Source organism: Ovis aries, chromosome 1 (assembly GCF_016772045.2).
Source record: "Ovis aries strain OAR_USU_Benz2616 breed Rambouillet chromosome 1, ARS-UI_Ramb_v3.0, whole genome shotgun sequence".
NCBI classification, from domain to species: domain Eukaryota; kingdom Metazoa; phylum Chordata; class Mammalia; order Artiodactyla; family Bovidae; genus Ovis; species Ovis aries.
This window is the reverse complement of record NC_056054.1, coordinates 66,928,984-66,942,220: the sequence shown is the minus strand read 5'-3', so window position 1 is coordinate 66,942,220 and position 13,237 is coordinate 66,928,984. Positions and strand designations below refer to the sequence as shown.

General features: G+C 40.6%; 1 protein-coding gene and 1 long non-coding RNA gene across 18 annotated transcripts in view; one reads left to right on the top strand and one right to left on the bottom strand.

The window, feature by feature from the left end:
- LRRC8B (leucine rich repeat containing 8 VRAC subunit B) overlaps window positions 1–13,237 on the bottom strand; it is a 77,470-nt gene that overhangs the window by 25,002 nt on the left and 39,231 nt on the right. The gene's annotated exons all lie outside the window — the stretch shown is intronic.
- Window positions 1–13,237, top strand: part of LOC132657996 (uncharacterized) — a 38,781-nt gene that overhangs the window by 9,045 nt on the left and 16,499 nt on the right. The gene's annotated exons all lie outside the window — the stretch shown is intronic.

Here is a 13,237-nt window from a genome sequence, read left to right as displayed (position 1 = left end):
TGACTTAGCATGCATGCACGTCATAAGTTAAGCATTTAATTCCATCACCATGGCAATTTACAAGGCATAAAATGTGAACTTTAAATTTTTAATGAAGAATAAGATAAGCATTATATCTAAGGCATCACTATAAGAAAATTGTTTTCTCTTAACTAAAAGAAAAAATCACTGAAAATATCTATGCTTCTTACAGAAAATAAGGAAACGTGGGGAGAAAACAACTTAATGTTTAGGATCATTTTCTCCTTCCAGTTTTATTTTTGTTTCGTTTTTTGCTGGCCTGCTAGTTATATACAATTATACCATTATAAAATTAAATGATAAGATATTGAGATCTTTTTGATTCATCACTTCTCATAGGCTTTCTTGATGTTGTAGTTTCTCTAAACATCATTTTTAAATCATAACAGTTCACACATGGATATGTCATAGTTTACAAAATCATTTCCCTACTGAATCATAGATTTTTCTCTTTTCATTACTAATAATGCATATTATTACTAATACGTAACTCTGTTCATGTGATTTCCTTTGCAGAGACCTCTGGAAGTAGTAAGAGTACTAGGCTAAAGAGCATAAACATTTTAAGGCTTCTGATATATCAAATTATTTCCCAAGGAGATTACACTAATTTTCTTTCCTGTAAACAGTATGAGTAATACCCTCATGAGGTGGGAATCATCTTTAAAAATAAAAGTCTTTGCTAATTCCATACATGAAAATAATCTCACTGTTGCTTTACTGTATATTTCTTTGAACTGGCATGAATGCTTCCCAACATGTTTCAACAATGAGTTTCATTACCCTTTTCTATTTCACATTTACCTAAACTGGAGTATTTTGCTGAGAAGACACAAATGTAGAACTTAATGCAAACTCTCTCACAATGACAGCTTGTCATCTCAGAGTGAAGCCACTGTTGTCAAGTAAAAAAAACAAACAAACAAAATGTAGCTCAGTGTCTTTATCCAGCCTAAAATCAAATCACTCAAATTCATTTTAGAAACAACCGCAAAAGTTAACACCTCTCTTTCTCCTCAGCACCAAACAACAGTACAAGCTGGAATAATGAAATGTGAAAGTACTAAATCACAATGCTTCTAAGAATAGAAATAAATGTTCCATATTAGGCAAGATCAAAATAGGACTTGGATTGTCACAGTCATTGTGACAAACCCAGCTGCTGAGGCAGCACCACTGAGTTCCCCAGCTTGCTGTGCCAGAGTGTTACAAAACTGGCCTTATCTACCTCTGAAAAACATTTACTCTCCCCAGAGGCAAGACACAAGATGTTTATTTTCCCTGAAAAAAATAAATCCCAAGATAACCTTAAAAATGTATTCTGGAAGATTGGAGATGACAAACACTGAGAACTCCCTTTCTCAAATAAGAGGTTTTTTTCAGAAGGCTCCCAGGCAGGGACACAAAACAGAACACTCCCAAGGGACTGTGGATTAAAGAACAATAGGGGACAACCAGCTTTCTGATAGAAACACAAAAGGTCCCAAGGCTTTTACTTTGAAAACTGAGACATCCAGGGGCTCTTATTTCCTTCTAGTCCATGGAGATAGCAGAGTCTGAGGAAACAAACTTCTCTGTAGTAATGCAAAGGCCTACTATAAAATTTTAGAATCTGAGAAAGGCCTTCCATTTGGGAGAATTTGTCTCTCAGTGATAGATTCCTTTTATGACGTAGCAAGGAGTCAAGAATCTTTCTTTACCATCTAAGCCACCAGGTCAATATGGCAAGAATCACTGCGATGTCACAGTTACTCAACCTGCCTTGTGCAATCCCATAAGTTTAAGGCTTTAGGTTGCGTAAAATGAAAGTATCCTATTTTCATCCATTTGAAAGATTCAAACTCTGAATACCAGATTTACTTAAAATTAAGAAAGGGTATTTCACTTCACCAATGATCCTGCCCTAGGATCACTGTCATGAATCACTGCCTTGAGCCACACTGACCTCCACAGGCTACATTCACTGTTCTTCCATCTGCTTTCCCAGAAGACTAATAGATCATGGCATCTGCTCCCATCACTTCATGGCAAATAGATGGGGAAACAATGGAAACTGAAAAACTATTTTCTTGGGCTCCAAAATCACTGCAAATGATGACTGTAGCCATGAAATTAAGATGCTTGTTCCTTGGAAGAAAAGCTATGACAAACCTAGACAACATATTAAGAAGAAAGACATTACCTTGCCAACAAAGATCTGTATAGTTAAAGTTATGGTTTCTAGTAGTCATGTATGAATATGAGAGTTGGACCATAAAGAAGGCTGAGCACTGAAGAATTGATGCTTGTGAACTGTGGTGTTGGAGAAGACTCTCAAAAGTCCCTTGGACTGCAGGGAGATCAAACCAGTTAATCCTAAAAGAAATCAATCCTGAATATACATTGGAAGGACTGATGCTAAAGTTGAAACTCCAATACTTTGGCCACCTGATGGGAAGAGCTGACTCATTAGAAAAGACCCTTATCCTGGGAAGATTGAAGGTAGGAGGAGAAGGGGACAACAGAGGATGAGATGGTTGAATGACATCACTTACTGAATGGACATGAGTTTGAGCAAGCTCCGGGAGATGGTGAAGGACAGGGAAGCCTGGTGTGCCGCAGTCCATGGGGTCGCAAAGAGTTGGACATGACTGAGCAACTGAACGATAGTTCTCTCCCACTATTTTATGACATGTAATAAGTTACTATTTCAAGTTCCTTGAGGACTGGGGCAGAATCTTATTTACCTATATTCTCAGGATCTAGCCCAGTGTCTCTTTCTAAGGCTATGGCAGCTTCCCTGTACCAATTCATCACTGGGGTGTTCAAACATCTTTGGAAAGTTAGTGAAATTAAACTAAAATATGCCTTTTCTCAGGGATGGTACAGAATATGGCTGGAAGAAAAGGCAAGGAGTCTGCTACTTTTCTTCTGGTCAGTTGAGATCCTGAGAACTGGCAAAAAGGGGAACTAGAGGCGCTCTTTGGCTACCCTATTATCTCTCATACAGCTCCTGGCTTCTCTTAACAATGTTGTGAACAAATATTTAAAGAATAGCAGGGGGGCAGTCCTAAGAAGGTGGAGGAATAGGATGGGGAGACCACTTTCTCCCCCACAAATTCATCAAAAGAACATTTGAATGCTGAGTAAATTCCACAAAACAACTTCTGAATGCTGGCAGAGGACATTGGGCACCCAGAAAAGCAGCCCATTGTCTTTGAAAGGAGATAAGAAAAAATATAAAAGATAAAAAGAGAGACAAAAGAGGTAGGGACGGAGATCCGTCCCGGGAAGGGAGTCTTAAAAAAGAGAGAAGTTTCCAAACACCAGGAAACACTCTCACTGGTGAGTCTGTGGTGAGCCTTGGAACCTCAGAGGGCAACATAATCGGGAGGAAAAATAAATAAATAATTAAACCCCACAGATTATGTGCCCAACGGTAACTCCCGGCGGAGAAGCAGCGCAGACTCCAGCAACTGCCATTAGCAAACGGAGGCTGGGCAGGGAGGTACGGGCTGCACTGCTTAGAGTAAGGACCAGGCCTGAATGCCCCAAGGGCAGTCTGAGGGAACTAACGTGAGATAGCAAACCAGACTGTGGGATAGCTATCCCAGGAAAAGCCCTAACCTAAGACACCGCCAGGCCCGCTCAAAGAACAAAGGACTGAACAGAGCTAGCTGGCTGCGGGCTGGCCCATACCCTGCCAGAGACAGGCAGGCAAGGGCAGCCCGAGCAGGAAGGGGGCAATCGCAGCCCCAGAGAGGCATCATCTACCAAACTGCAAGCAGACTTCGTTGCTAACCAAGACTTCTTGGGATTCTGGACTGTTGACATCCGCCTGAGAAGGTGCGCCGGTTGTATACCCAGAAAACCAAGTGGCAGGGATGGGGGAGGCGATAAGTCATAGTGACCATGCTCGCCAAGCACCTGGTCACCTGAGCTGCTCACACCTGGCAAGGGAGCAAAACGCAGGCCCAACTGAGTCTGTGCCTTTGTGGAGTACCCGAGTACCTGAACCTGAGCGGCTTAGACCTGGGAAGTGCATACAACCCAGGGCTGGCCTCAGACAGTTCCCGGCAGAGCAACCTAGAACCTAAGCAGTGTAGACAGGGAAAGCACACATGCCAGGAGCTGGGGCAAACCCAGTGTGGCTGAGACACTGCGAGCACATGCCAGTGTTACTCGTTTGCAGTGTTCTTCCCTCCCCGGGAGAAGGCGATGGCACCCCACTCCAGTACTCTTGCCTGGAAAATCCCATGGACGGAGGAGCCTGGTAGGCTACAGTCCATGGGGTCATGGAGGAGTTGGACACGACTTCACTTTCACTTTCACTTTCCCTCCCCACAGCACCACTGAACAAGTGAGCCTAAAAAAGTGTCCACCACCGCCCCCCTTGTGTCAGGGCGGAAATTAGACACTGAAGAGACAGGCAAACAGAAGAAGCTAAAACAGAGGGAACAGCCTTCGAAGAGACAGGTGCAATAGATTAAAACCCTGTAGTTAGCACCAAAAAATGGCAACCCACTCCAGCATTCTTGCCTGGGAAATTCCATGGATGGAGGAGCCTAGTAGGCTACAGTCCATGGGGTCACAGAGAGTTGGACACGACTGAGTGACTTCACTCACTCACATAGGAAGGGGCCTATAGATCTTGAAAAGTATAAGCAGGATCAAGGAACTATCTGAAAATGAACTGACCCCAAACTGTCCACAACAACACCAGAGAAAGCCCTAGATATATTTTTACTATTATCATTCTTTAAATTAAAAAAAAATTATTTTTAAGTCCTCTATTACTCCTTTAATTTTCATTTTTATAACCTACTATTACTTTGCAAAAAAAAAGACCCCATTTTTTAAAGCAAACTTCATATATATATTTTATAATTTTTGTGACTTTTTCTTTAACATTGTATTTTCGAGAATCCAACCTCTACTCCAGATTTTTAATCTTTGCTTGTTGGTATTTGTTATCAATTTTGTACCTTTAAGAACCCAATCTTCAGTACCCATTTTTACTTGGGAGCGAGATTACTGGCTTGACTGCTCTCTCCCCACTTTGGACTCTGCTTTTTCTCCACTGGGTCGCCTCTATCTCCTCCCTCCCCCTTCTCTTTACCCAACTCTGTGAATCTCTCTGTGCGTTTGGACTGTGGAGAACACTTAGGGAACTGATTACTGGCTGGATCTGTCTCTCTCCTTTTGATTCCCCCCTTTATCCTTCTGGCCACCTCTGCCTCCTTCCTCCCTCTTCTCTTCTCTGTATAACTCCGTGAAGATCTCTGAGGCATCCAGATTGTGGAGAGCACATAGGGAAGTGATTACCGGCTAACTTGCTCTCTCCTCTTCTGATTCCGCCTCTTCTCCTCCTGGTCACCTCTATCTCCTTCTTTCCTCTTCTCTCCTCTATGTAACTTTGAACCTTTCTGGGTGTCCTTCACTGTGGAGAAACTTTTCTTTTCTTTTTTTTTGAAACTTTTCATCTTTAACCTAGATGAGGTGTTTTTATCATTGGTGCTATATAGATGGAGAAGTCTTGAGGCTACTGTAAGAATAAGACTGAAAACCAGAGGCAGGAGGCTTAAGTTCAAATCCTGAGAACACCAGAGAACTCCTGACTTCAGGGAACATTAACTGATAAGAGCTCATCAAATGCCTCCATACCTACACTGAAACCAAGCACCACTCAAGGGCCAACAAGTTCCAGAGCAAGACATACCACACAAATTCTCCAGCAACACAGGAACATAGCCCTGAGCTTCAATATACAGGCTGCCCAAAGTCACACCACTGACATCTCATAACTCATTACTGGACACTTCCTTGCACTCCAGAGAGAAGAAATCCAGCTCCACCCACCAGAACACCCACACAAGCTTCCCTAACCAGGAAACCTTGACAAGCCCCCCGTTCAAACCCAGCCACAGCTAGGAAATTCCACAATAAAGAGAAATCCACAAACTGCCAGAATATGGTAAGGCCACCCCAAAAACAGCAATATAAACAAGAGGAAGAGGCAGAGAAATACCCAGCAGGTAAAGGAACAGGATAAATGCCCACCAAACCAAACCAAAGAGGAAGAGATAGGGAATCTACCTGATAAAGAATTCCGAATAATGATACTGAAAATGATCCAAAATCTTGAAACCAAATGGAGTTACAGATAAACAGCCTGGGGACAAGGATTGAGAAGATACAAGAAAGGTTTAACAAGGACCTAGAAGAAATAAAAAAGAGTCTATATATGAATAATGTAATAAATGAGATAAAAAACACTCTGGAGGGAACCAACAGTAGAATAATAGAGGCAGAAGATAGGATAAGTGAGGTAGAAGATAGAATGGTAGAAATAAATGAATCAGAGAGGAAAAAAGAAAAATGAATTAAAAGAAATGAGGACAATCTCAGAGACCTCCAGGAAAGTGTTAAACGCCCCAACATTCGAATCATAGGAGTCCCAGAAGAAGAAGACAAAAGAAAGACCATGAGAAAATACTTGAGGAGATAATAGTTGAAAACTTCCCTAAAATGGGGAAGGAAATAATCATCCAAGTCCAAGAAACCCAGAGAGTCCCAAACAGGATAAACCCAAGGCGAAACACCCCAAGACACATATTAATCAAATTAACAAAGATCAAACACAAAGAACAAATATTAAAAGCAGTAAGGGAAAAACAACAAATATCACACAAGGGGATTCCCATAAGGGTAACAGCTGATCTTTCAATAGAAACTCTTCAGGCCAGGAGGGAATGGCAAGACATACTTAAAGTGATGGAAAAAAATAACCTACAGCCCAGATTACTGTACCCAGCAAGGATCTCATTCAAATATGAAGGAGAAATCAAAAGCTTTACAGACAAGCAAAAGTTGAGAGAATTCAGCACCACCAAACCAGCTCTCCAACAAATGCTAAAGGATATTTTCTAGACAGGAAACACAAAAAGAATGTATAAACTCAAACCCAAAAATAAAGTAAATGGCAATGGGATCATACTTATCAATAATTACCTTAAACATAAATGGGTTGAATGCCCCAACCAAAAGACAAAGACTGGCTGAATGGATACAAAAACAAGACTCCTATATATGTTGTCTATAAGAGACCCACTTTGAAACAAGGGACACATACAGACTGAGAGTGAAGGGCTGGAAAAAGATATTCCACGCAAATAGAGACCAAAAGAAAGCAGGAGTAGCAATACTCATATCAGAGAAAATAGACTTTAAAACAAAGGCTGTGAAAAGAGACAAAGAAGGACACCACATAATGATCAAAGGATCAGTCCAAGAAGATATGACAATTATAAATATATATGCACCCAACATAGGAGCATCACAGTATATAAGACAAATGCTAACAAGTATTAAAGGGGAAATTAACAACAACACAATAATAGTGGGAGACTTTAATACCCCACTCATACCTATGGACAAATCAACTAAACAGAAAATCAACAAGGAGACACAAACTTTAAATGATACAATAGATGAGTTAGACCTAATTGATATCTATAGGACATGTCACCCCAAAACAATGAATTTCACCTTTTTCTCAAGAGCACATGGAACCTTCTCCAGGACAGATCACATCCTGGGCCATAAATCTAGCCTTGGTAAACTGAAATTGAAAAAAATTGAAATCATTCCAAGCATCTTTTCTGCCTATAATGCAGTAAGATTAGATCTCAATTACAAGAGAAAAACTATTAAAAATTCCAACATATGGAGGCTGAACAACACACTGCTGAATAACCAACAAATCACAGAAGAAATTAAAAAAGAAATCAAAATATGCATAGAAACGAATGAAAATGAAAACACAACAACCCCAAACCTGTGGGACACTGCAAAAGCAGCACTAGGGGGAAGGTTCATAGCAATACAGGCATACCTCAAGAAATAAGAAAAAAGTCAAATAAATAACCTAACTCTATACCTAAAGCTACTAGAAAAGGAAGAAATGAAGAACCCCAGAGTTAGTAGAAGGAAAGAAATCTTAAAAATTAGGGCAGAAATAAATGCAAAAGAAACAAAAGAGACCATAGCAATCATCAACAAAGCCAAAAGCTGGTTCTTTGGGAAGATAAATAAAACTGAAAAACCATTAGCCAGACTCATCAAGAAACAAAGGGAGAAAAAGCAAATCAATAAAACTAGAAATGAAAATGGAGAGATCACAACAGACAACACAGAAATACAAAGGATCATAAGAGACTACTATCAGCAGTTGTATGCCAATAAAATGGACAACGTGGAAGAAATGGACAAATTCTTAGAAAAGTACAATGTTCCAAAACTGAACCAGGAAGAAATAGAAAATCTTAACAGACCCATCACAAGCACGGAAATTGAAACAGTAATCAGAAATCTTCCAAGCAAACAAAAGCCCAGGACCAGACGGCATCACAGCTGAATTCTACCAAAAATTTAGAGAAGAGCTAACACCTATCCTACTCAAACTCTTCCAGAAAATTGCAGAGGAAGGTAAACTTCCAAACTCATTCTATGAGGCCACCATCACCCTAATACCAAAACCTGACAAAGATGCCACAAAAAAGAAAACTACAGGCCAATATCACTAATGAACATAGATGCAAAAATCCTTAACAAAATTTTAGCAATCAGAATCCAGCAACACATTAAAAAGATCATAAATCATGACCAAGTAGGCTTTATCCCAGGGACGCAAGGATTCTTCAATATCCGCAGATCAATCAATGTAATACACCACATAAACAAATTGAAAAATAAAAGCCACATGATTATCTCAATAGATGGAGAGAAAGCCTTTGACAAAATTCAATATCCATTTATGATAAAACCCTCCAGAAAGCAGGAATAGAAGGAACATACCTCAACATAATAAAAGCTATATATGACAAACCCACAGCAAACATTATCCTCAATGGTGAAAAATTGAAAGCATTTCCCCTAAAGTCAGGAACAAGACAAGGGTGCCCACTGTCACCACTACTATTCAACATAGTTTTGGCCACAGCAATCCGAGCAGAAAAAGAAATAAAAGGAATCCAAATTGGAAAAGAAGAAGTAAAACTCTCACTGTTTGCAGATGACACGATCCTCTACATGCTGCTAAATCACTTTGGTCGTGTCCGACTCTGTGTGACCCCATAGACGGCAGCCCACCAGGCTCCCCCTTCCCTGGGATTCTCCAGGCAAGAACACTGAAGTGGGTTGCCATTTCCTTCTCCAATGCATGAAAGTGAAAAGTGAAAGGGAAGTTGCTCAGTCATGTCCAACTTTTCACGACCCCATGGACCGCAGCCTACCAGGCTCCTCTGTCCATGGGATTTTCCAGGCAAGAGTACTGGAGTGGGGTGCCATCACCTTCTCTGGATCCTCTACATAGAAAACCCTAAAAGACTCCACCAGAAAATTACTAGAGGTAATCAATGAATATAGTAAAGTAGGATATAAAATCAACACACAAAAATCCCTTGCATTCCTATACACTAATAATGAGAAAATAGAAAGAGAAATTAAGGAAACAATTCCATTCACCATTGCAACGAAAAGAATAAAATACTTAGGAATATATCTACCTAAAGAAACTAAAGACCTATATATAGAGAACTATGAAACACTGATGAAAGAAATCAAAGAGGACAGTAATAGATGGAGAAATATACCGTCTTCATGGATTGGAAGAATCAATACAGGGAAAATGAGTATACTGCCCAAAGCAATCTATAGATTCAATGCAATCCCTATCAAGCTACCAACAGTATTTTTCACAGAGCTAGAAAAAATAATTTCACAATTTGTATGGAAATACAAAAAACCTCGAATAGCCAAAGCAATCTTGAGAAAGAAGAATGGAACTGGAGGAATCAACCTGCCTGACTTCAGGCTCTACTACAAAGCCACAGTCATCAAGACAGTATGGTACTGGCACAAAGACAGAAATATAGATCAATGGAACAAAATAGAAAGCCCAGAGATAAATCCATGCACCTATGGACACCTTTTCTTTGACAAAGGAGGCAAGAATATACAGTGGAGAAAAGACAAACTTTTTAATAAGTGGTGCTGGGAAAACTGGTCAACCACTTGTAAAAGAATAAAACTAGAACACTTTCTAACACCATACAAAAAAATAAACTCAAAATAGATTAAAGATCTAAACGTAAGACCAGAAACTATAAAACTCCTAGAGGAGAACACAGGCAAAACACTCTCCAACATAAATCACAACAGGATCCTCTATGACCTACCTCCCAGAATACTGGAAATAAAAGCAAAATAAACAAATGGGACCTAATTAAAATTAAAAGCTTCTCCACAACAAAGGAAACTATAAGCAAGGTGAAAAGACAGCCTTCACAATGGGAGAAAATAATAGCAAATGAAGCAACTGACAAAGAATTAATCTCAAAAATATACAAGCAACTTATGGAGCTCAATTCCAGAAAAATAAACAACCCAATCAAAAAATGGGCCAAAGAACTAAATAGGCATTTCTCCAAAGAAGACATACAGATGGCTAACAAACACATGAAAAGATGTTCAACACCACTCACTATCAGAGAGATGCAAATCAAAACCACAATGAGGTACTATTTCACGCCAGTCAGAATGGCTGCGATCCAAAAATCTACAAGCGATAAATGCTGGAGAGGGTGTGGAGAAAAGGGAACCCTCTTACACTGTTAGTGGGAATGCAAACTAGTACAGCCACTATGGAGAACAGTGTGGAGATTCCTTAAAAAGTGGAAATAGAACTGCCATACGACCCAGGAATCCCACTGCTGGGCATACACACCAAGGAAACCAGAATTGAAAGAGACACATGTACCCCAATGTTCATCGCAGCACTGTTTATAATAGCCAGGACATGGAAACAACCTAGATGTCCATCAGCAGACGAATGGATAAGAAAGCTGTGGTACATATATACAATGGAGTATTACTCAGCCATTAAAAAGAATACATTTGAATCAGATCTAACGAGGTGGATGAAACTGGAGCCTATTATACAGAGTGAAGTAAGCCAGAAAGAAAAACACCAATACAGTATACTAACGCATATATATGGAATTTAGAAAGATGGTAACGATACCCTGTAGGCGAGACAGCAAAAGAGACACAGATATATAGAACAGTCTTTTGAACTCTGTGTGAGAGGGCAAGGGTGGGATGATTTGGGAGAATGGCATTGAAACATGTATTTTATCATATCTGAAACGAGTTGCCAGTCCAGGTTGGATGCATGATACAGGATGCTTGGGGCTGGTGCACTGGGATGACCCAGAGGGATGGGATGGGGAGGGAGGTGGGAGGGGGGTTCAGGATGGGGAACACATGTACACCTGTGGTGGATTCATGTCAATGTATGGCAAAACCAATACAATAATGTGAAGTAATTCAGTTCAGTCGCTCAGTCGTGCCCAACTCTTTGCGACCCCATGAATCACAGCACGCCAGGCCTCCCTGTTCATCACCATCTCCCGGAGTTCACTCAGACTCATGTCCATTGAGTCTGTGATCCCATCCAGCCATCTCATGCTCTGTTGTCCCCTTTTTTTCCTGCCCCCAGTCCCTCCCAGCATCAGAGTCTTTTCCAATGAGTCAACTCTTGGCATGAGGTGGCCAAAGTACTGGAGTTTCAGCTTTAGCATCATTCCTTCCAAAGAAATCCCAGGGTTGATCTCCTTCAGAATGGACTGGTTGGATCTCCTTACAGTCCAAGGGACTCTCAAGAGTCTTCTCCAACACCACAGTTCAAAAGCATCAATTCTTTGGCACTCAGCCTTCTTCACAGTCCAACTCTCACATCCATACATGACCAATGGAAAAACCATAGCCTTGACTAGACGGACCTTAGTCGGCAAAGTAATGTCTCTGCTCTTGAATATACTAACTAGATTGGCCATAACTTTTCTTCCAAGGAGTAAGCATCTTTTAATTTCATGGCGGCAATCACCATCTGCAGTGATTTTGGAGCTCCTCCCAAAATGAAGTCTGACACTGTTTCCACTGTTTCCCCATCTATTTCCACTGTTTCCCCATGAAGTGATGGGACTGGATGCCATGATCTTTGTTTTCTGAATGTTGAGTTTTAAGCCAACTTTTTCACTCTCCTCTTTCACTTTCATCACAAGGCTCTTCAGTTCTTCTTCACTTTCTGCCATAAGGGTGGCATCATTTGCATATCTGAGGTTATTGATATTTTTCCCGGCAATCTTGATTCCAGCTTGTGTTTCTTCCAGTGAAGTAATTAGCCTCCGATTAAAACAAATAAATTTATATTTTAAAAAATAAATAAAGAATAGCAGGCTGAAGTGGCATCAAATCACTAGCCTGCCCAGAGTGACAAGTTAATAGCCCACCTAGGGTGCTCCCATGTCTCAGTCCTGCCTTTGCCCTCATCATAAATACTAAGTAATTATAGAGTGAAACAATAATACCAGATCAGGCTTCCCCACCCAGTTAAGCACCAAGGGTATGGAGGAGCAGGCCTGGCTCTCTAAAAGATATGTGCACGCAGCTTGAGTACAGACAGTGGGCCTGGAAGGGTGATAAGCAAAGCAGTAGAGACAGGGCCTCGGGCATTTCCATCAGCTCTTGACAGGTGCAGAGATTCAGAAGCAGAGGCTAAGCCTTTACCCTTCAGAAAGAAAGGAGAAAAATTCATATTTGCCAACTTACTCACCAAACATGACATCTCACAAATCTGAATAGAGAAGTGCTGTCAAATTCAGCCTGACTCGCTGCATTATAATGACAGTGAGTCAACTCGGATCAGTGATGGATCGCTGGATAAATGCCACAGCATTCTTAAATGACCTTAATATCTTATCAAACTATGACTTCACAATTCTTTTTTACGAATTAACAGTATAAGGCAATGAGAAAACGCGTGGGCCAGAGGAAGTATCAAGTTACCACCTAACAAGGATAATGTGCATCAAGTCATTCTGTGCCCACTTGATTCCCAGTTCACCTTCCCCCAAGACCATAGGCTCTGGGAAGGTAAGGATGTTGCCCAGGGCCTGTCACATATTAGGTGCTCTCTTAATTATTGTAGTTCCGAATCCTCTGTGCTATGATCAAGCTGACAATATTCATGTCCTGGGATGGATTCAGTCTCATAAAACCACTGACTTCTGACCATGATCACTGTAAAAAATGCTATATGTGCACTACCATACTGTCAACCCAATGAAAAAATAAACTGCCATGCACTGCAAATCAGACTCATGTTAAGATCAAG